At 46.9% G+C, this 20,999-nt stretch overlaps 1 non-coding gene across 1 annotated transcript; it reads right to left on the bottom strand.

The window, feature by feature from the left end:
• Nucleotides 1-2,098: 2,098 nt before the first annotated feature.
• On the bottom strand, nt 2,099-2,206 carry LOC112123728. The gene has a single exon (XR_002909559.2). It is a non-coding gene; the product is annotated as a U6 spliceosomal RNA (small nuclear RNA).
• Between the last annotated feature and the right edge of the window lie 18,793 nt (nt 2,207-20,999).

Genomic DNA, 20,999 nt, shown 5'->3' with positions numbered 1-20,999 from the left:
AAGCAACCATCATGTCCGACTCCTAGCCTTAGGGGCTGCTTGAGGAATGGGGGGGGGGTGTCCGCGTGCTGCCCCGCCCCCGGCGCAGCTCCCATTGGCTGGGTCAGGGCAGGGGAGGAATTAGCGTGACTCATGAGCGCTCAGCAGGCGGCTGTTGAGGGGTCGCGTGGCATGCGCCTCTCCCGCTGCTGCCCGGTCTCTTCTCCTCACGTTCCTTGTGTGGCTGGGCTCGAGCTGCGGCGCGTGCCTTGCTGCCCCATTGCCGGCACCCAGGAGTTGGAGGTATGTATCCCTGTCTCCGAGTGCTGGGAATGGGGCTGCACCCCCACCCCCCTCACTGCATCCCTCCCCATGCCACCCCCCTGCACTCCCATCCCCCTCATTGCATCCCTCCCCATCCCACCCCCCGCGCCCCATCCCCCTCACTGCATCCCTCCCCATCCCACCCCCAACCCCCCTCACTGCATCCCTCCCCCGTCCCATCCCGACCTGCCCCCCACACCTTCCCATCCCATCCCTGTACCTCTTACAGCACTCTCCCACCCATCCTCTCCACCTCCCAGAACTGCCACCTCCCATGTCCCTCACCCCGCACAACCCATTCACCTCCATAGACTGCTGCACTCCCATTATGTCCCTATACACCCCTGTGCCCCCCACATCCTCATGCATCTGTAGCCTTCTGCCTCCCCTTGCATCCCCATCCACCCCACATACCCCCACACCCTCTCCTCTCTCCTTCACTGCCCCCTTTCACCCCCACCCTGCTCTCATCCTTGGCCTCTTTCCCTCTCCATCCTCTCTCCTCTCCCCCGCATCATTTCCCCTCCAGCCCACCCTTCTCCCTTCCCGGCTGGATGATTTAGGCAGCCCCTGGAAAAGTCTATGAAAAAGTGTCTCTGTATAGGCAAGTGTGTGCATTCATGCACTGTATGTGTGTAAGAGACTGTGTGTCTTTGTGTAGGGAGGTGCGTGTATTGCTGCATGTGTGTGTACCTGTGTGAATACAATTTGCAGCCTAACTCTTTGACTTTTATTCCTTTTGCTGGCTTGCACACAAAAAACTTGATGACATAAAATCTGTGTGTTTTCATTTCATAACAAGTTTTTAAAAGAGAAGGGAACTCTAAAAGAAATGTATTATTTCTTAAACAGTGAATGTTGGTGACTAGTAATTGCAGAAGAGCCGGTGGATCAGACATTTCTCCCCACCTCTGTCTAGCTACATTATAAACTCTGTGTTGCAGACTCTTTCTTTTTATGTGTATGTCCAGCACCTACCACCCTGGAGCCCTGATCTTAGTTGGAGTCTCTAGCACTAAACAACAATTGTAATAATAAATAATGTGGAAGTATATGTGTTAGTGCATACTAGGTGTGTACACATGAATACACGTGTGTATCTGCATGCAGGTGTGGGAGTCAGTTTCTACAGATTTATTTATATAGGTATCTGGACAGGCGTGCATTTCTGTGGTTGTGCTCTGTGGATTTGTATTTGGGCTTCAGGAGTGGGCCTTTAATGGCCCCATTGCAGCTGTGATAATGTGTGGTCCTAATGGAGGGAGGGGAATGGAGTGAGCAGGAGGGCAGGGCCTCGGGAAGGGGCGGGACAGGGGTGTTAAGTTTTCTGGAATTAGAAAGTTGGCAACCCTAGTTGCATTTCCCATTCAGGGGCTGGGGCTGGCCTGGGGCTTGGGCCAGCCAGTGCGTCTGGGGCAGCTTGGGCTGACCAAGGGCTCCTCCGGCCATGGGGGGGGGGAGGGGCTGGGGCGGTGGGGGGCTTGGAGCTGTTGGGCAGAGGGCAGGGCCTTGGGCAGAAGGGACGGGGCTGGGGGGGCTAGCCTCCCTGAAAGGGGGGTCCACTCACCACCCATGAGAGACAGGGTTGTCAACTTTCTAATGGCACAAAACCAAACACCCCTGCCCCACCCCTGCCTTCCCCGAGGCCCCACCCCTGCTCGTTCCATTCCCTTCCCTCCATCGCTCGCTCTCCCCCACCCTCTTTCACTTTCACCGGGCTGGGACAGGGGGTTGGGGTACAGGAGGGGGCTCCAGCTGGGGGTGCAGGCTCTGGGGTGGGGCTGGGGATGAGGGGTTTGGGGTGGAACGCTTCACGAATTTTGCATATCATCCTTGTGCAGGGGCCATGCTAATCTTCTCTGTATCGTTCCAATTTTAGTATATGTGCTGCTGCGGGGAGGGCTCCAGGCTGGGTTAGGGGGTTGGGTGCGGGGGGATGTGAGGACTCCAGTTGGGGGTGGAGGCTCTGGGGTGGAGCCAGGGATGAGGGATTTTGGGGAGCAGGAGGGGGCTCCAGGCTGGGGCAGGGAGTTGGAGTGTGTGGTCCCGGCAGCACATACCGCGGCTCCCAAGAAGTGGCTGCCAGGTCCCTGTGGTGCCTAGGTGCCCGGGAGGCCAGGGAGGCTCCACGTGCTGCCTTTGCGCTCACAGGGGCTGCCCCCACAGCTCCCATTGGCCAGGAACTGCGACCAATGGGAGCTGCAGGGGCAGCGCCTGTGGGCGCGAGGGCAGTGCATGGAGTCTCCCTGGCCGCCCATGCACCTAGGGGCTGCAAGGACCTGGCGGCTGCTTCCAAGAGCCGCGCAGAGCTAGGACAGGCAGGGAACCTGCCTTAGCCCCGGACCCCCACTGCACCATCAACTGGACTTTTAACGGCCTCGTCAGTGGTGCCGACCAGAGCCACCAGGGTCCCTTTTCAACTGGGCGTTCCGGTCAAGAAACAGATGCCTGGCAACCCTAATGAGAGAACTTACAATTCTGGAGATAGGCCCAAATCACAAGTTCCAAACCAGGTCTGAACTTCCTGAGAGCCTGGGGAGATCTGGATCTGCCATTTTGGTTTGACCCATTATGCAGAAGAGCCCCAGTCATGGGGCTCGAATCCACACCTGGATTGGATCTTCACTGATGTCTGGCAGAGTTCTGAGCAGGGGTTTGGATTTAGGGATTTCTTTTATTTATAAGCATTTCTATAGCGCTCATCACCACAGTATCTGGGCCCATCTCTAGATGTTATAACAATAACCGACTGATTTATACAGTGTCTTTTATGACACTGTCAAAGTTATGGTATTTATAGGTAAAAAAGTCACTCTTGAAAATGGAACTTAGGCTGCTAAGTCACACAGATGCTTTTAAAATTTTTACCCAGAGTGCTGATCAGTGTACTGTCTGAGTCCTGGAGCTTTATAGAATTACAGACTATACACATATAGACATCCCTTAACTCATTGGCCATTATAACAGGGCACAGCAACCCTACACATTTTAGGGGCAGGAAGCAAAGAAGAATAATGTATTTAGTTAAAGCAACAGGGGAAGTTGAACAGATGTGTGAAGACTGAATAAAACTTTATAGATTAATAAAGTAAAATAATTCAGTGTCAACTTGGGCTATGTTGAAATGAATGGCTTTGATACTAGACATTACTTCTTCTTTGCTCCTTTGCATATCTGTTCAGTTTTTCATTACCAGGCACAGAGAGCAGAAATCAATAGTACTGTTGCATTAATTATTGATAGTAGCAGCCAGCCAACTGAATACAAAACTTCCCTAATTCAGAATCAGATTAATCAGTCTCATAGTTTGAGCTAACATATCTGAAAAATAAGCGCAGTGAGAGGTCTAGATTTAAGATGCAATAAACAACACTAACCCCCCCCATAAAACCCTGCAAAGCAGTCAGAGCATGCTGTGATGTCATGGGTCTCACAAAAAGAGCTGCAGAAGTGAATAATAATGCAGTCTCATATTTATTTATATAGCTCCTTTCCTTTAAAATGATCCCATAGAACTTTAGGCTGGGGAAATGATCTCCCACAGGATTTAAGAACCATCTCAAACGTCACCACGTTCTGTTCCAAGTGCCAGGCACTCTCCTTTGATCTCGTCTTCAGTAACAAACACACGTAGCACAGCTTGCATAACGTAAATTAGAAAACCAAAACCAACCCTCACATAATTTTTGACTTGGAAAGAAATTGGGAAAAAAGGGAAAAAGAATCTAGTCACATTGCTTAATGCACTTCTGGAGGTTCTCAGATATGACCATGATCAGGGTAGTAGAATTTTACAGTGTATATGGGTTGGGGGTCACTTCACACACTGAAATGCAGCCACCTCTAGACTAGAATGCAGCAATCCTTTAATATCCCACTGTAAAGCTGCAAAACAGTCTGAGAACAGGCTATCCTCTCCAAAACAAACTATGGGACAGATGTGCAGTGCGGAGGGAGTGTCAGGTAATTTTAATCATGATACCCTTTGCAACTTGTGTAGATATTTCAGGCATGGCTTGAGAGTGTGGAGGTGCTAAACCTGAAGGTTTTGTGGTTGATCAGGTTATAGAGCAGGGGTCGGCAACGTTTGGCACGCGGCTCGCCAGGGTAAGTACCCTGGCGGGCCGGGCCAGTTTTATTTACCTGCTGACGCGGCAGGTTCGGCCGATCGCGGCCCCCACTGGCCGCGGTTCGCCGTCCCGGGCCAATGGGGGAGGCGGGAAGCGGCGCAGGCGAGCGATGTGCTGGCCGCGGCTTCTCGCCACCCCCATTGGCCCGGGACGGCGAACCGCGGCCAGTGGGGGCCGCGATCGGCCGAACATGCCGCGTCAACAGGTAAATAAAACTGGCCCGGCCCGCCAGGGTGCTTACCCTGGCGAGCCGCGTGCCAAACGTTGCCGACCCCTGTTATAGAGACACCATTCACTATGCTAAGTTTAAGTAAAAATGTTGTAAACAGGGGATTCAGTGAATAGCTTGGGTTTTTAATGAAGGATTTATTTGGAATGTATGGATTATTCTCTATTGATACAGCTCCAGCAAAGCAGTAAATATTAATTGGAGGCCTCCAAGTAGTGTATGAAAAGAAATCCAGTTGGAGTTAATGCCAGGATGGCTATGATATGTATGATGCAGAACTAAAGGACAAAAAGTACAAAGTAAAGATTTTCTTTCTTTCATGGGAATCCCAGGAGGGTTTCTGCACAGCCTAGGTGGCAAGCGCTTAGAATTCTAAGTAGCGTTGGTGAAGGGGCCACAGGACCAATGGAAGAAGTAGCTGAGAGAGCCAGAAGCTTATTATGGCACCAATCGAGAGGGACAGCAGAACAACTGAACAGCAAATGGGCAGCTACTGAGCACCACAGATGGTGGTTAGCCTGCACCTGATCTGCACCAGTAGTGAACAAGGAAGTAAACGTGTCCAAGCACTGATGAGAGATGGGATGAATGAGCAGAATCAGCAGACACTCTAGAGAAAAACTAAGGGGCTTGGTTGTGAGAGATGTTAGTGACTTCAAGCAAGCAAGCATTTTGGGGTAAGTTATGTGGTGTACTGTTGCAGTTCTTCCATAAGTTCAACTGGTACACAGTCAATGTAGTCTATAGAGAATCATGTGTCATTTAAAGAAGGAATAAGAATTGGAAAACCTTTTGCATTTGAGTATGCAGGAGTTCCACGGCCTAAGTCTCTAAATTCCTCCTTAAAAGGGGAAAAATTGAATGAAGTTGTAAACTCAGTTTACAATACCTGAAGTTGATATATAGAATTAGGGTGAGTTTAATGGGACCTCAGTAAATTATCAGTGCAGCCCTGCTGCTGGGTGAAGTTTGCATCCCCCTCTCAAACAACAGCCAGATCGGATTCTTTAATTTTCTTTTTTGTGATCTTTATTTGCTGTCTGCATAGAGACAAGAATAGCTTGAAGATACTGTGATTTTAAACAAACACAAAACAAAAGTCTCGTTAGACACAACCCATCTGCCCCTCCTGTCACAATGTATTTTCTTCCAGCTTTCTTCCCAGGGCCAGATGGCAGTGTGTACAAGCCCAGGAAAACTCTTTGTAACCCATTGGTATGTCTACACTGTAATAAAACACCCTCGCTGGCCCGTGTCCCCTGACTCAGGCTGGTGGGGCTTGGACTGCAGGGCTATAAAACTGCAGTGTGCTATAGTCGTTTGGGCTCAGGTTGGAGTCCAGGCTCTGGGACCCCACGAAGGGGGAGGGTTCCAGAACCTGGGCTCCAGCCTGAGCCCGAATGACTACACTGCAATTTTATAGCCCCACAGCCTGAGCCAACTGACCCACACCAGCCACAGGTGTTTTACTGCAGTGTAGACATACCTTGAGTTATTTCTATGGCCCTTCATTATAGTAGTAACTGAGCGGCTCACATTCTTTAACATATTTAGCCTCACAATACTCCTGTGAGGTAGGGAAGTGCTGATATTCCCATTTTACAGATGGGGAACTGAGGGCACAGAGAGACTAAGTGACTTGTCCAAGGTCATACAGGAAGCCTGTGGCAGAGCTGGAAATTGTACCCATGTCTCCTAAGTCTCAGGCTAGCACCTAGCCATGATCTCCAGTCTCTTTGCCTATGAATTTCCAAACTACCCCAAACACCTGCAAAGAAAGAGGAGCTAAAGGGAAGCAAATTTAAAAATCAAGGACCTGTCAGAGAGAATGGTCTATTAGCAGCTCCCTCCATTATACACAAAGGGTCTTTCGCACAAAATGCCTCTTCTGACCTCAGTTGTGGATGTATGGCCCAGAGAGCTGATCCAACTCACTTTGAAGTCAATGGGAGTCTTTCCATTGACTTCAGCTGGGGTTGAATCAGGCTCTTGCAGATTATTAAGATTAAAAACTCCACACAAGAGACAGTACAACTCGCCGAGTACTGAATACTTCCTGTGTATTGCACTAGTAGTCAACAAACAGGGGGCAGCATTCTGTATTAGCTTGAGCTTTTGAGTGGTCTAGGCCCAAGTAGAATGCATTACAGAATGCATTACAGTACTAGAATTAATATATTTCTGTTGCTATAAACTAATTTCTTAGTTAGACTGCAATAATGTCTCACTAATCATGACATTTTAAATATTTAAAATGAACCCCACTCCATCCTACCTATAATATCACAACTCATAAAAGCCGGAGGGAAGCCTATCTGGAGGCAAAATTAAATGTGGATGAAAGCAAAGTACTGATTGTTAACTGGAATGGGACCAGAAAAACACAACTGAAAAGAGGAGAGAAATCTCAATTTTTAAAACTGGCCCTTGGTCTTATATAGCCAGTTTCAACCTATATAAAACTTGGCCAAGAGCCTGTTATTAATTTTGATTTAACACAAGCAGACTTGCACTTTTTGAATACAAAACTTACCAGGTGAACAAAGCATTACCTAGTATACACTCTGAGGCCTGGTCTACACTGGGGTGGGGGGGGGATCGATCTAAGATACACAACTTCAGCTACGAGAATAGCGTAGCTGAAGTCGATGTATCTTAGATCGAATTAAAATTACTTACTTCGCTTCCTCGCGGCGCGGGATTGACGGCCGCGGCTCCCCCGTCGACTTTGCTTCCGCCTCTCGCACTGCTGGAGTTCAGCAGTCGACGGGAGAGTGATCGGGGATCGATTTATCGCGTCTACACTACATGTGATAAATCGATCCCCGATAGATCGATCGCTACCCGCCGATCCAGCGGGTAGTGTAGACGTACCCTGTGAGTCAGATTATACCATTGAGTCACCTTCGGCAACTCCCATTGACTTGAGTTTACACAGAAGAAGCTGGAAAGCTTGTCTTTTTCACCAATGGAAGTAGGTCCAATAAATGATATTACCTCACCCAGCTTGTCCCTCAAAAATCTTTGAATCTATACGGCTACAACACCACTGCAAACAACGATAAAAGCTATTACTCCTCACCCACCTCGTCTCTCGAAATATTTTAGTTTCATTTGTTACAAAACAAATATTGGCCCATGTCTGATCTGAGCCTGAACTTTCTAAAAATTAGTTAACCTTATTTCACTTGATCCACCGGTGTGAGTCAGCATGTGTCTCCATTAGCCCACCGTTATTTCACTATCATAAAGACTATCAGAGGTGTAATGACATTAAAAGATGCAGGATGTTAGATAGCGTAGCAACAAAAAATAACATCTGCCTTTATGATGGAGACTTAAAAACAAAGTTGCCATCTGCTGAATGTGGACGTTAAACACCCCATTGCCTAAGAATAGAGGTTTACTCAGCCCCCTCCCATCCCCTGCTGTGTAGCTGGCTGAATGTGCTGGTTCATTCGTGCCCTCCACCCCAGAAATGGCTGCTGTTCATTTGAGTTGTGTGTAAATGACCTTGATTCATCCCTAGGTTTTTCTGCCTTCTACTGGCATGGCGCAGGATGCAGCGCCCTCAGCAGCGTAAATTCTGCATGGGAGGACTGTGCTGGCACAAGGAGCCTGCAAAGGCCGTGCTGCAGTTGGAGAACCGCAGCAGCTAATACAACCCCTAAGGTGGGTGCTGCTAGCTGCTGAGGGGGCTTGGTAAGGGTGGGCCAGTTCCGGGGACGTCCAGGCAGTCCCTGTCGGCAGGGCTTCACTACAGTCTAAAGCTAACCTCCCCTGTGGAGGGCAGAAGTGGGAAAGGTACACTGCCTTCCTCTGGGGAGTAGATCCCGCCCTGGGGTGCAGCAGCCCCTGGTTTCTCAAAGGGGTGCGAATAGCCATTGCCAAGGCTGTATCAACCAGAGTGAATGGAGCCCAGTCGGCAAGATTTTCAAATGTGCTCAGCTCCCAGCAGCTCCAGTTGCTGGGAGCTGAGCACATTGGAAAATCTGGGCAGTTGTTTCCAAAGCACTTTGGGATGAAAGTTTCTACATTCATGAGGAATATTCTTCAGTCAAATGTTTCTTTGTTTCAATGGGACCAATCGTAAAAGAGGATACAAAGCTGACCCTAAGGCTGAAGGACCCACCTAAATCCCAGTGTACTAAAAACCCACACCAAACTTTTGATGCCTTTTTAAGCCCCTCTCGCGAATCCCTCCAACTAGGGAATGAAACATCTGACGCATCAGAAGGCAGTTACTATGGTTCCCACAGCAGGTAGCAGGACTGTACAATTTATCTGTTACACTTTCCTCTCTCATGTATTAATAAGACTTTTATCAGCAAAGTGATAGTCATAGAAAAGCTAATTAAGCTTAAAGCAGAGTGAAGGAAATTGCGTATCCACGGCCATCCACAGCAACCTTTAAAAAAAAAAGCTAACACCTGGGCCTGGCTCAACATGCCATTTTTCAAGTTTGCAGTTGTTCTCCAGGGAACCCAAGTGACAGATTTATGCGGAGCTGCAGTTTGCATCTCCCTCGAGCAACACTTTTATCCGGTGTTTCTTTCCCCACCCTTAGTAGCTCTTTTAAGAAGACGCTGAAGAGAAATACATCAGATCTGAGAAAGGCAAAGAAAAAAAACATCTTTCACAGCTGTTCCTAGCAGCTGGGATAAATCTACTCAGAATTAGAAATTAACACACATCACAGCCAAGGAGAGATTCTTCTCCTTTTTTCTCTATAGTAATGTTATCACATATACAGTGGGGAGAGATTCTGTGCAGCACAGAAATTGCAGTCCTAGCAGTGGGGTTGTTTAAGGTAGCGTTAAGTCACCTTTGCACCATCCTCATCCCAGGATGCTCAAGGGACCCGAGTGGCCTCTGGTGTAATTTGGATAGTGTCTCAGGGCTGTCTAAATTATGGCAGCCTCGCCTGGCTGGCAGTGCTGTTCAAAACCTCCACAATACTACATGCTAAGACCCTGCACTTCTCCTGCCCCAGCCATACCCCTGACATGTCCCTTCATGCCCGGTCTTGCAACGGGGTCCTTCGAACGCAGGCTTATGGCTATCATCTGCAGTTACGGTGCTGGGGAAATCATTTCCCAGACAGATGCAAGACTTTTAGAGACCCACGATGCTGTTCTTGCCCTTTTACCTAATTTTTGAGTGTTTGACTTTGCAACCATAATAATGTTCTTTTAACTAGTTTTTCTGTGTCTAGATTTTTAAAAACAAACTGAAAAAACCCTGAAAGTCCATCATGTAGCTTCATATTGACATCCACATGGATCATCAGCAGGATTGGAACTTTTAGATCCACCACACAGACCTCTTCCAGTTGAGCTAATGAAGTATCCGAGAGCAATAGTAGGCTGCCATCCTCTATGTGGACCAGCACTAGAGAGGAATGAGATATACTTTGCCCGTGGGCTTCATAGGTACTTGCTGACAGCAGAGGAAAGGTGAGATTCAGGAATCTTGGGTTCCAATCCAGGCTCTGGAAAAAGTAACAAATCCATATGTGATGGCCAGTGAAGACACATGTACAGCAACAGAGACAGAATGCTGGATTATCTGCTTCAGCCACACAGCCCTCCATTGCTTGAGCCAAAGGAGAATCTTTGTTAGGAAGCAGTAGCATTAGGGCTCATAGCCTTTGTGGGCCAGCCACTAGTGGAAGCTCTGACATTCCATCCAGCAGAGGGCAGTGGTGCTCAGTGCATTAGCCAGGAGATTTCAAAAGGAAGAATGAAGAATTCATATGTGGAACAGTACTGGACCTGTTCCACAATGTTTGTTTCTGCTACATCGCACATAGTGCCTACTGCATTCAGTTTCCTCTGCTCAGAGTTGTGCTGCAGCATTACAAGAGAGTCCCATTTTGAGCTACGCTAACCATAATGTATTGTCCATTACACAGACCATTACATGCAACTACTATGGAAGTACAGCTAACCCCCCACATGTAATCCCAGGATGAGTGTTTTGATAAAGTGAGTGCAAGGACACTGTGCCACAGTCTGTTTTTTAAACATGTTTTCTTTGTAAAGCACCCGGTGAACCTTGTTTAAAGGTGCTCTACACAAGAGTGGTGTGTACTCCTGGCACACAAAGTAACAGTAATACACCGCTCTCACATATAGCACCTTTCACCCAGTAGTTTCAAGTCACTTTAGAGATATTAACGTCCTAAGCCTCGCAGTGTTTAGTTTTGTGCATCTCCTCACGCAAGAGATATTGACAGATTGGAAGGAATCTAAAGAAGTGGGAATGATCAGGAGGCTGGAGGGATAGATTATGAGGAATGATTACAAGAACTAAATGTGTGTAACTTGGCTGAGTAACAGCCCAGGTGGCGGAGGTGGAAGCGGTGGTGATGGCTGGGTGAGTAGGCGGAATATAATGAGTGCCAAAAATATTCAAATGCTGTCAAAACCAGTACAGAAGCGCTTCCTGACAGTGAGATCTATTGGGTTGTGGAACAGTCGCCCCAGAGAAATGGTGGAAGCCCCCCATCCTTTGGGATTTTTATTAAAAACAGACTGGCCCAAACACTGGAGATGGGAGTAAATCTAAGGATAGAGAAAGGCCTATGAAGCAACAGAATGTGGGGAAAGCGGGGCTATGGTAGGGCCATGTTCAGGATTTATGGGGGAAATAGACAGTGAGAGGTGGACCGGGCAGCTACAAATGTTTCAGGAATAGCATGACCAATGAAGGAGCTGTACTAGCGCTCAGTGGACGTTACAATAACAAGCTATGGCCAAGATTTTCAGAAGAGACTAGTAGTGATTTTGGCTGTCCAGTCGGAGACCGTTAAAAAGGGGCCTGCTTTTCAGAAAGGGCTGCACACCTGCCCTCTGGAAATCAGGCCTCTCTAAGGTGTCTCTAGTTGGGCACCCAAAATCACTGGTAATTTTTTTAAATCTTGGCCAAAGTCGGTTTTTTTGTCCCTCGTTTTCCTTCTCCCTTCCTACGAAATATATTTTTAATACAGCTTTGCTTCACTCTTTGGGGAGTCTGATTTTTCCTCAGGTTATTTGCTTCTAATTTCTAATCCGTTATTTCCTCTATCTCCTCCTCTCTTTGACCCAAACTATTCCTTTAGTCCTTTCCTGCCTCCATTCCCACCTCCCATGTCCACTCCCTGATCTCCCTCTCTTCCTCCATTGGTTCTCTCGCTGACTCTGCTCCCCTTTGTCTGCCTCACTTACCATGGTGCTCCCCCTCCTTCCATTCTGCTTGCCTATGTCTCTTTACTACAAGCACTGCCCTCTCTCCAACAGAGATGCTTCTCACTCTGCATTCTGTGTGACTTTGACCCTCCTCCACAGATCCACACACCAGACACACGGACACACAGGCCTTTGTGCTGGAACCAAGTCCAGTCAAGGATACTTCCATTAACTTCATAAGCAATGGATAGTGCCCTTTGTGTGTTGACTGATACACACACGTGACACACGTTAGTCACATTGCTCAGTGCACTGCTGGAAGGTGCTCAGACTGTATAGTGATGAGGCTCACATAAGAACCTGTGTAGAATAGAATAGTCTCTGCTGCTGGGTATGAAACATAGGCTGTCTTGGAATTTGAAAACATTTAAATAAAACCTTTAAGCATAATGTTTTTATTAAAATGCTTTCAAATTCCAAGGTGTTTTCAAATTCAAAGCACAGCTTTATAAGTAGACTATAATATGCTATGGGACAACTTTATTGGAAAGAACAACTGTAATGAGAAATGATTGTGACTAACCTTTTATGCAGTGCTTGAAAGCAGATTTCCCTTGAGTTAAGGGGATTAATTTGCACTCTAGCAGTGGACGAATTAAAACTTTTTAAATTTAACATAAACAAAAGAGATTTAATCCAGAATCCTGATGCAAGCGTATTTTCTGCTCACTTAAAAAGTTCAGTAATTCCATAAGCAAGATGGACACTTAGGTTATTTGAATCTCAGCATAGAGTCGGGCAACAATATAAGGGACATTGAAGGAAATTAGCTCACCAACATAAGAATCTAGTTTTGAAAACTAAGCACAGTTTGAGTTCAATTGCATTAACTATATGTTGTACCAAAATCACTCATTAGCAATATCTCTTCTCATTTTTAATCTTTTCCAGTCTGAGAGTAAGTGAAAATACTTGTTCGTACAGGCCAGGAGTGGGCAAACTTTTTGGCCCCTAGGACCACATCTGGGTGGGGAAACTATATGCAGGGCCATGAATGTAGGGCTAGGGCAGGGGGTTGGGGTGCGGGAGGGACTGTGGGGTGTGAGAGGGGGCTCAGGGCAGGGTGTTGGGGTGCAAGAGGGGTGTGGGGTGTGAGAGGGGGCTCAGGGCAGGGTGTTGGGGTGCAGGAGGGGTGTGGGGTGTGAGAGGGGGCTCGGGGCAGGGTGTTGGGGTGCAGGAGGAGTGCATCAGGGGGATCAAGGCAAGGGGTTAGGGGGTTCAGAGCAGAGGGTTGGGGTGCGGGGTGCAGGAGGGGTTCAGGGTGCAGACTCCGGCCTGGCGCCGCGTACCTCGAGCGGCTCCAGGGTGGCAGCAGTGCACAGCAGGGCTAAGGCAGGCACCCTGCCTGCCCTGGCCCCAGGCCGCTCCCGGAAGTGGCCAACATGTCTGGCAGTTGCTCCTGGGAGTGGGGTGGGGCAGGCGGCTCTGCCGCGCACTGCCCTCGCCTGTGGGTACCACCCATGAAGCTCCTATTGGCTGTGGTTCCATGTTCCCAGCCAATGGGAGCTGCGAGGGGAGGTGCCTGCAGGCGAGGGCAGTGCACAGAGCCCTCTCTCCTCCCCCCCCCAGGGGCAACAGGGACGTGGTGCTGGCTGCATCCGGGAGTGGCCCGGGCCAGGGCAGGCAGGGAGCTTGCCTTAGCCATGCTGCGCCACGGGGCTGGCAATTCGGTGGGCCAGACTGAAATCCCTGTTGGGCCAGATCCGGCCCGCGTGCCGTAGTTTGCCCTCCCCTTGTATAGGCTCTGATTTTCTTACTTCAGATTAGTGCACACAGAGATCTATCCTGAGCTCAATGGGAGTCCTGTACATACATATTCCAATTTACCAAAGGTTGTGGTGGATTCTCCATCACTGGCAATTTCTAAATCAAGATTAGATTTTTTTCAAAGATATGCTCTAGTTCAAAAGGAATTATTTTGGGAAAGTTCTCTGGACTGTGCTATACAGGATGTCAGACTAGCTGATCACAATGGTCCCTTCTTGCACTGGAATCTATGAATATCTGAGGATGAAATTAATCTCAGTGCAGGGGCCCACACAAGGATCCCTGAGAGCAGAATTTGGCTCTTGGTGAGGGAGGAAGAGGTAAGTGAGTGGTTTCTTGTAGAAACACCATTAGTTAGCCTGTAAACTGGAAGGCCGGCCTATGAGAGCTACCAGACATAGCCAATTCCCCTTCCTACAGAATGACAGCAAAATATCTTTCATCCTTGCTAGCACAGCATTCGACTAACAGTCTCGGCACAAAGGCAAAGATGGAATGGGCATGGAGACTTTATTCTCTTGTCCCCTTTCAGAGGTGGTCCCTCCCTCCAACTGAAATTTGGGGGGCAATTTGTTCTGCTGCTGCTCTTGCTATTCCTGTTCTGTGGAAAGACACGGAAATTAGGACTGCCAATCTGGTGCCATTTGAAAGCACTAAATTCACTTTAAAAACAAGCAGTGTCAAGCAGGTCTCTAAAAACTATAACAGATTCAGCTCTTTGAAAATAGGATAATGATGGGATATAAATACTAAAAGCTTGAGCAATAAAGACAAATTCAAAACACTACCCAGCTATGCTTTATGAACTCCATTCATTTCAGAACAGAATTTAGGGTCGTGGACTCAATCGACAATACTATAGCTGGATTGCAACTTAAGTACTTCAAATACTGCTTTGTCCTCCAAGACAATTATACACCCCAGAAATAGTGTGGCTGAAGAGAACCAGTAAGAACTATCCGATCCTGGGGCTACAGCTGTGGAACTCTTTGCCAGAAGGGGTTAGAATTGCCCTAGCTTGAGCGTGTTCAGGTCCAAGTGCAAAATGCTCCTTTTCAATAAAACTCAGTAATCTGGGAAAAACCCTGGGTGCCTCTAAGAGGCAATACTTCCCCTCTCACAAGCGCTGAGTCTGTGTAGGAAAAAGAAAACTTTTAATAAAAGGGGAAAGGAACCCGGCATTAATTTGGGAAATCACCACAAGCATGATTCGAAGACATACACCATGAGCCAAACACCCACCCCAGCATATTTTGGGCAATGTCCTTTTCCTCAGTCTCTTACCTTGTGGTGTGAAAGTCTAACAAACAAAGGTCTCTTTAACACACCACTTCCCTCTCCCTCCACCGCACCCTACTCACAGTTGTTGTCCTTGGTCAGCGGCGACCCAGAGTTCAGAGGTGCATTCGCATGAGCTCACTTCCAACCCTGGGGGTGGGGGAAGCCATCGAGCAATGCATCATCTCTGCTGCCCTGCTGTTCACTCTGCATCGCTCACTCAGGCATCAGTTGATCTGCTGTCAGCCACTCCATTGCTGGCCACTCCATGTCAGCCGCTCTGCTGTCAGTTGCTCCACCACCTCATAGACCCCTAGACTTTAAGGTCAGAAGGGACCACTGTGATCAACTAGTCTGACCTCCTGCACATTGCAGGCCACATAACCTCACCCACCCACTCCTGTAATAGACCCCTAGCCTCTGGCTGAGTTACTGAAGTCCTCAGATCATGGTTTAATGACTTCAAGTTACAGAAAATTCACCATTTACACTCGTTTAAACCTGCAAGTGACCCATGACCTGTGCTGTAGAGAAAGGTGAAAGGTCTCTGCCAATCTGACCTGGGGGAAAATCCTTCCCAACCCCAAATACGGTGATCAGTTAGACCCTGAGCATGTGGGCAAGACACACCAGCCAGACACCTGGGAAAGAATTCTCTGTAGTAACTCAGCCTATCCCATCTAGCATCCCATCTGCAGCAGTTGGGGATTTTTGCTACTGGCAGTCGCCAATGGGGTACATGCCACTGTAGCCAATGTCATCATACCATCCCCTCCATAAACTTACCAAGCTCAGTCTTGAAACCAGTTAGGTTTTTTGCCCCCACAGTTCTCCTTGGAAGTCTATTCCAGAACTTTACTCCTCTGATGGTTAGAAACCTTCATTTAATTTCAAGCCTAAACTTGTTGATGGTCAGTTTACATCCATTTGTTCTTGTGTCCACATTGGTGCTTAACTTAAATAACGCCTCTCCCTCCCTGGTATTTATCCCTCTGATGTATTTATAAAGAGCAATCATAACTCCCTTCAGCCTTCTTTTGGTTAGGCTAAACAAGCCAAGAAGCTCTTTGAGTCTCCTTTCATAAGGCAGGTTTTCCATTCCTTGGATCATCCTAGTAACCTTTTTCTGCAGCTGTTCCTGTTTGAATTCATCTTTGGTAAACATGGGAGAACAGAATTGCACACAGTATTGCAGATGAGGTCTCACCAATGCCTTGTATAATGGTACTAACACTTCCTTGTCTCTACTGGAAATAGCTCGCCGGTGCATCCTAGATCTGCATTATCCTTTTTCATGGCCGCATCACATTGACGGCTATAGTCATCCTGTGATCAATCAATACACCCAGGTCTTTCTCCTCTTCTGTCACTCCCAACTGATAAGTCCCCAACTTATAGCAAAAATTATTGTTGTTAGTCCCTAAATGCATGACCTCACACTATGCACTATTAAATTTCATCCCATTTCTATTACTCCAGTTTACAAGGTCATCCAGATCTTCTTGTATGTTATTCCAGTCCTCCTCCGTATTGGCAGTGCCTCCCAACTTTGTGTCATCCGCAAATTTTATTAGTGCACAACCACTTTTTGTGCTGAGGTCAGTAGTAAAAATGTTAAATAAGATTGGTCCCAAGACTGATCCCTGAGGAACTCCACTAATAACCTCCCTCCAGATTGATAGGTCACCTTTCAGTTTGACCCACTGTAGTCACCCCTTTAACCAGTTCCTCATCCACCTTTCAATTCTCATATTAATCCCTATCTTCTCCAATTTAACTAATAATTTCCCATATGGAACTGTATCAAATGCCTTACTGACATCCAGTTAGATTAGATCTACTGCATTTCCTTTGTCTAAAAAATCAGTTGTCTTCTCAAAGGAGGAGATCAGGTTGGTCTGGCACGATCTACCTTTTGTAAACCCATGTTGTATTTTATCCCAATTACCACTGACCTCTATGTCCTTAACTACTTTCTCTTTCAAAATTTGTTCTGTAGTCACTCATGCTGCCGCCTGCGCCATCGTTGTTCACTCCGCCTCTGCCCTCTCTCCTGCAGCCTCTAGGATGTCTTGAGGTCCCACCACTTAACACAGCTCTCAGTGATTTCAGCTGCTAGTGGGGAAGCCTCACTGCTTGCACAGGCTGGGCAGTCTCTTTCACCAGAGACACTATCCCATAAGCAGGTCTAAGGCTTAGCACTTGACCTGGTTATCAGTGATTTCAGCTCTGCTGATCCACAACAAAAGACTCTTAATTGAGTCTTAATCAGCTCTGTCCTTAAACAGTGGAGTGGGGGAGGGTCAAATGGTGTCTAGGACCCTTAGGCAGCACCACCAGGCAAAAACACCTATCCGGGGATATCAGTTGGCGGCTCCTTCACAGGGCCGTGAGCACGGGTGTGTATTTGGCATGGTTTACCGCTGTCCCAGACACCTGTCCCTTTTGCGGCGTGAGGGAGACCCTGGCGCACATTTACCTGGAGTGCACCAGGTTGCAGTCCCTATTCCGGCTCCTCTTAGATATCCTGTTACGTTTTTGGTTGCACTTTTCCCCTCACCTTCTTATCTACGCACTCCCTATCTGTGGCCCCACAAAGTCACGGGACTTCCTGGTCAACCTCCTCCTGGCCCTGGCTAAAATGGCCATCTATAAAACCAGGGAGAGGAGGTTGGCCGATGGGGTCTCCTGTGACTGAGGGGCCTATTTCCGATCCTCCATCCGCTCATGCATCCGTGAGTTCCTCTGGGCAGCGTCTGCTGGCTCCCTTGATGCCTTTGAGGACCAGTGGGTGCTGTCCGGGGTTCTCTGCTCGGTGTCCCCGTCGGGTTCCCTTCGTTTGGCCCTTTGACCTCACTCCGGTCCCTGTTATCTCATTAGTTGTCCACCAGAATCACTTGGCTTCCAGGTCCTATGGGTATGTCAACACAAACAAGGCACAGTGAGGATAATTACCTACTGGAACCTACCAAGGGATGCAATGAGGTCTCCATTGCTACAGACTGGAATTAATGTACATATTAAACAGAGAGAGTAATTAAATATTGGAACAATTTACCAAGGGTCATGGTGCATCCTCCATCATTGACAATTTTTAAATCAAGATTGGGTGCTTTTTCAAAAGATCTGCTCTCGGAATTATTTCAGGGAAGTTCCATGACCTGTGTAATACACGAGGTGAGACTAGATGATCACAATGTCCTTTCTGGCCTGGGAATCTGTCAAATCTTTAAATCAAGAATGAAAGTCTTTCTAAGATAAGAGATATGTTTTAGCTCAACCAGAAGTTAACAGCTTGATGCAGCAATTACTGGGTAAAACTGTGCTCTGCAGGTCAGACTAGATGTTCATAATGGTTCTTCTGGCCTTAACATTTATGAATCATAAGAGTCCAGTGCAAATGGTATTTTCTCTCTCAACTCACTTGGATTACAGGGGGAGTGTGACTTAGACAGTCAAGGATCTTCATCTCGCTCCATTCCTCCGCAGCTGTATGAATGATATGTTCAGATATGTTTCCCCTTGCTAAGGCTGCCAGTTGTGGAAGTGTTTTTTGTTATGTAGATGTCTGTACACTGGCATCTAGGCTGAAACACAGATTTGGTTCACATTGCTTAATGAGTAGCCACCTGATTGCAACAACCTCCTGTTCTGCTGACTTAGGCTGGATTCAATCTGGGAAAGTATAGGTAGAACTGAAGACTCCATAATTCACTGCCAATTCCCTAATCCATCCCAAGCACTTTTACATTAAATTCTAAATTGTTTTAGGAGAAAGTCTTTTATTGTCACTTATAAAATCATGCTTGGCTTTTTGCATTGCTGTTCATTGTAACAGTGTATTACAGCTGATCCCCAAAAGGCAGATCTTATTTCACCAAGTCATAAATATTGTCCAAAAAAACCAAAAAAGCTAACAGAAAATTTGGGGCAGCAGAATGTTTTGTTTGATGGGGGGGAAAAAACAGCTGTTGGTAGAAAAATCGTGAAATGCAATGGAACAAATTTTAAAATGTACAAGAAGAATGAACCAAAGTATGGAAACAGTCATAAGAAGGTAAGGAAAAACACCACTTCCTTTTGGGAACTAAGAAAGCCAAATATTCATCTTTCTAGGTCACCCAGTTTAAAGGAGGGAAGGAAATCTGGGTTTGATATTTTGTACCCTAGACTACAAAGGAATCGCTGAGGATATATAAATAAAAGACAGCTGAGTTGAAGTTTCAGGTCACCTACACTCATCCGTAAGACAGCCAGAGTCTGATACTGCGCTCGTTTGTTTGGTACCTGGACTAACACTCAGCTCAGTCAATGCTTTAGAGGCAAAGAGAGCAAGATCAGAGCTATGTTTTTACTAAAATTCTTAAATCACCTGTATTGCCATAGAAACAGGAAGTAAAACGACAAAGCCCTGAGGGAGAAATCCTTGGCTTTAATGTTCATTAAAATGTGTGAAAAGGAAGGAGAGTTCCTGCCTGGGAAAACCACAAGTCTGTCTCAAAGTCTACAAGACTATCTAAGAGGAGGAAGTGAATGAATAACCCATGGCGCATGCATGAGTGGTTAGAAGCGTGGACGCAGCTATAATTGGCTCTATTGATGCGACTTTGATTAGTTAGTTTTGGCTACAGTGCTTGTCAGATCCATTCTGAGTTCACAGAAAAAAAATCACACGGCACTTCACAGGGCACTGAAGAATGTCTCAGATCAGCCTTAGGATCCCTGAGGAGAACCAGCAAACACAGATCTTAAAGATGCAGTCTCCTGGCTGGATTTCTTAATCTTTGCTTTATGTCACTAATACCTTGTTATCCAGAGCTAGAAGAAGAGGAACCCTGGTGAGAATTTAGAAGGTCTCGCTACATCTCAATACATCTGCCGCTTACAAAAAAAAAAAAAAAAGAGAGAGCTGCAGTGAAAAAATTAGAAGCAACATTGCATTAATTGTCATGTCCTGAGTCCAGAGAGCTAAACAGCTCCACTAAAATATTGATCGAAAAGTGGTTGATAAAATCCCTAACTGAAACAGAAAACAGCCTAGGGGAGCCAGTTTGGTTGTGATGGCTCTGGGTTGAAAGGTCACATACTGCTGATTATCAGGACAACTTTCTAACAATTAAGCTACCAAAATGTGGAACGTCTCCCAAAAGGAAGCCTCATTGTGTTGGACATTTAGAACTAGACTGGATAAGGCACTAGCAAATATAAATGGAATAGATACAGGAAATATGAGTCTTTAAAATGAAAGGTATTGTTATTTTTATATATACATGGTTCTTTATAAAACTAAGGATATGACAACATTTACGCTCAATGACTGAAATCCTGGGTCCATTGACATCCATGGGAGTTTTGCAATTGACTTCAGTGGGGCCAGGATTTCACCAACTGTGTCTCCTTGCCTGAGGAGGTTGTGAAGGCTAGGACTATAACAAGGTTTAAAAGAGAACTGGATAAATTCATGAAGGTTAAGTCCATTAATGGCTATTAGCCAGGATGGGTAAGGAATGGTGTCCCTAGCCTCTGTTTGTCAGAGGGTGGTGATGGACAGCAGGAGAGAGATCACTTGATCATTACCTGTTAGGTTCACTCCCTCTGGGGCACCTGGCATTGGCCACTGTCAGTAGAAAGTGGGAGGGATAGCTCAGTGGTTTGAGCATTGCTAAACCCAGGGTGGTGAGTTCAATCCTTGCGGGGGCCACTTAGGGATCTGGGGCAAAATCAGTACTTGGTCCTGTTAGTGAAGGCAGGGGGCTGGACTCAATGACCTTTTGAGGTCCCTTCCAGTTCTATGAGATAGGTATAAAGGATACTGGGCTGGATGGACCTTTGGTCTGACCCAGTACGGCCATTCTTATGTTCACAATGTACGCATCATCACCACTGCTGGATCATGGAGAGAATTCCAAAGGAGAGTAATTACTCACTTCTACACTCCAGTAATCACCACAGAAAAGGAAATCAGACAGCTCCAATCTGAGCCAAAGGATGCAGGCAAATATGTCAGCACACACATGCTTTTGGGGACTGCAGTGTTTCAGATATTCTGGTCACACAACATAT

This window comes from Terrapene carolina, unplaced genomic scaffold, assembly GCF_002925995.2.
Source record: "Terrapene carolina triunguis isolate 2854851 unplaced genomic scaffold, T_m_triunguis-2.0 Scaffold68, whole genome shotgun sequence".
NCBI classification, from domain to species: Eukaryota; Metazoa; Chordata; order Testudines; family Emydidae; genus Terrapene; species Terrapene triunguis.
This window is presented reverse-complemented; position numbering and strand designations above follow the sequence as displayed.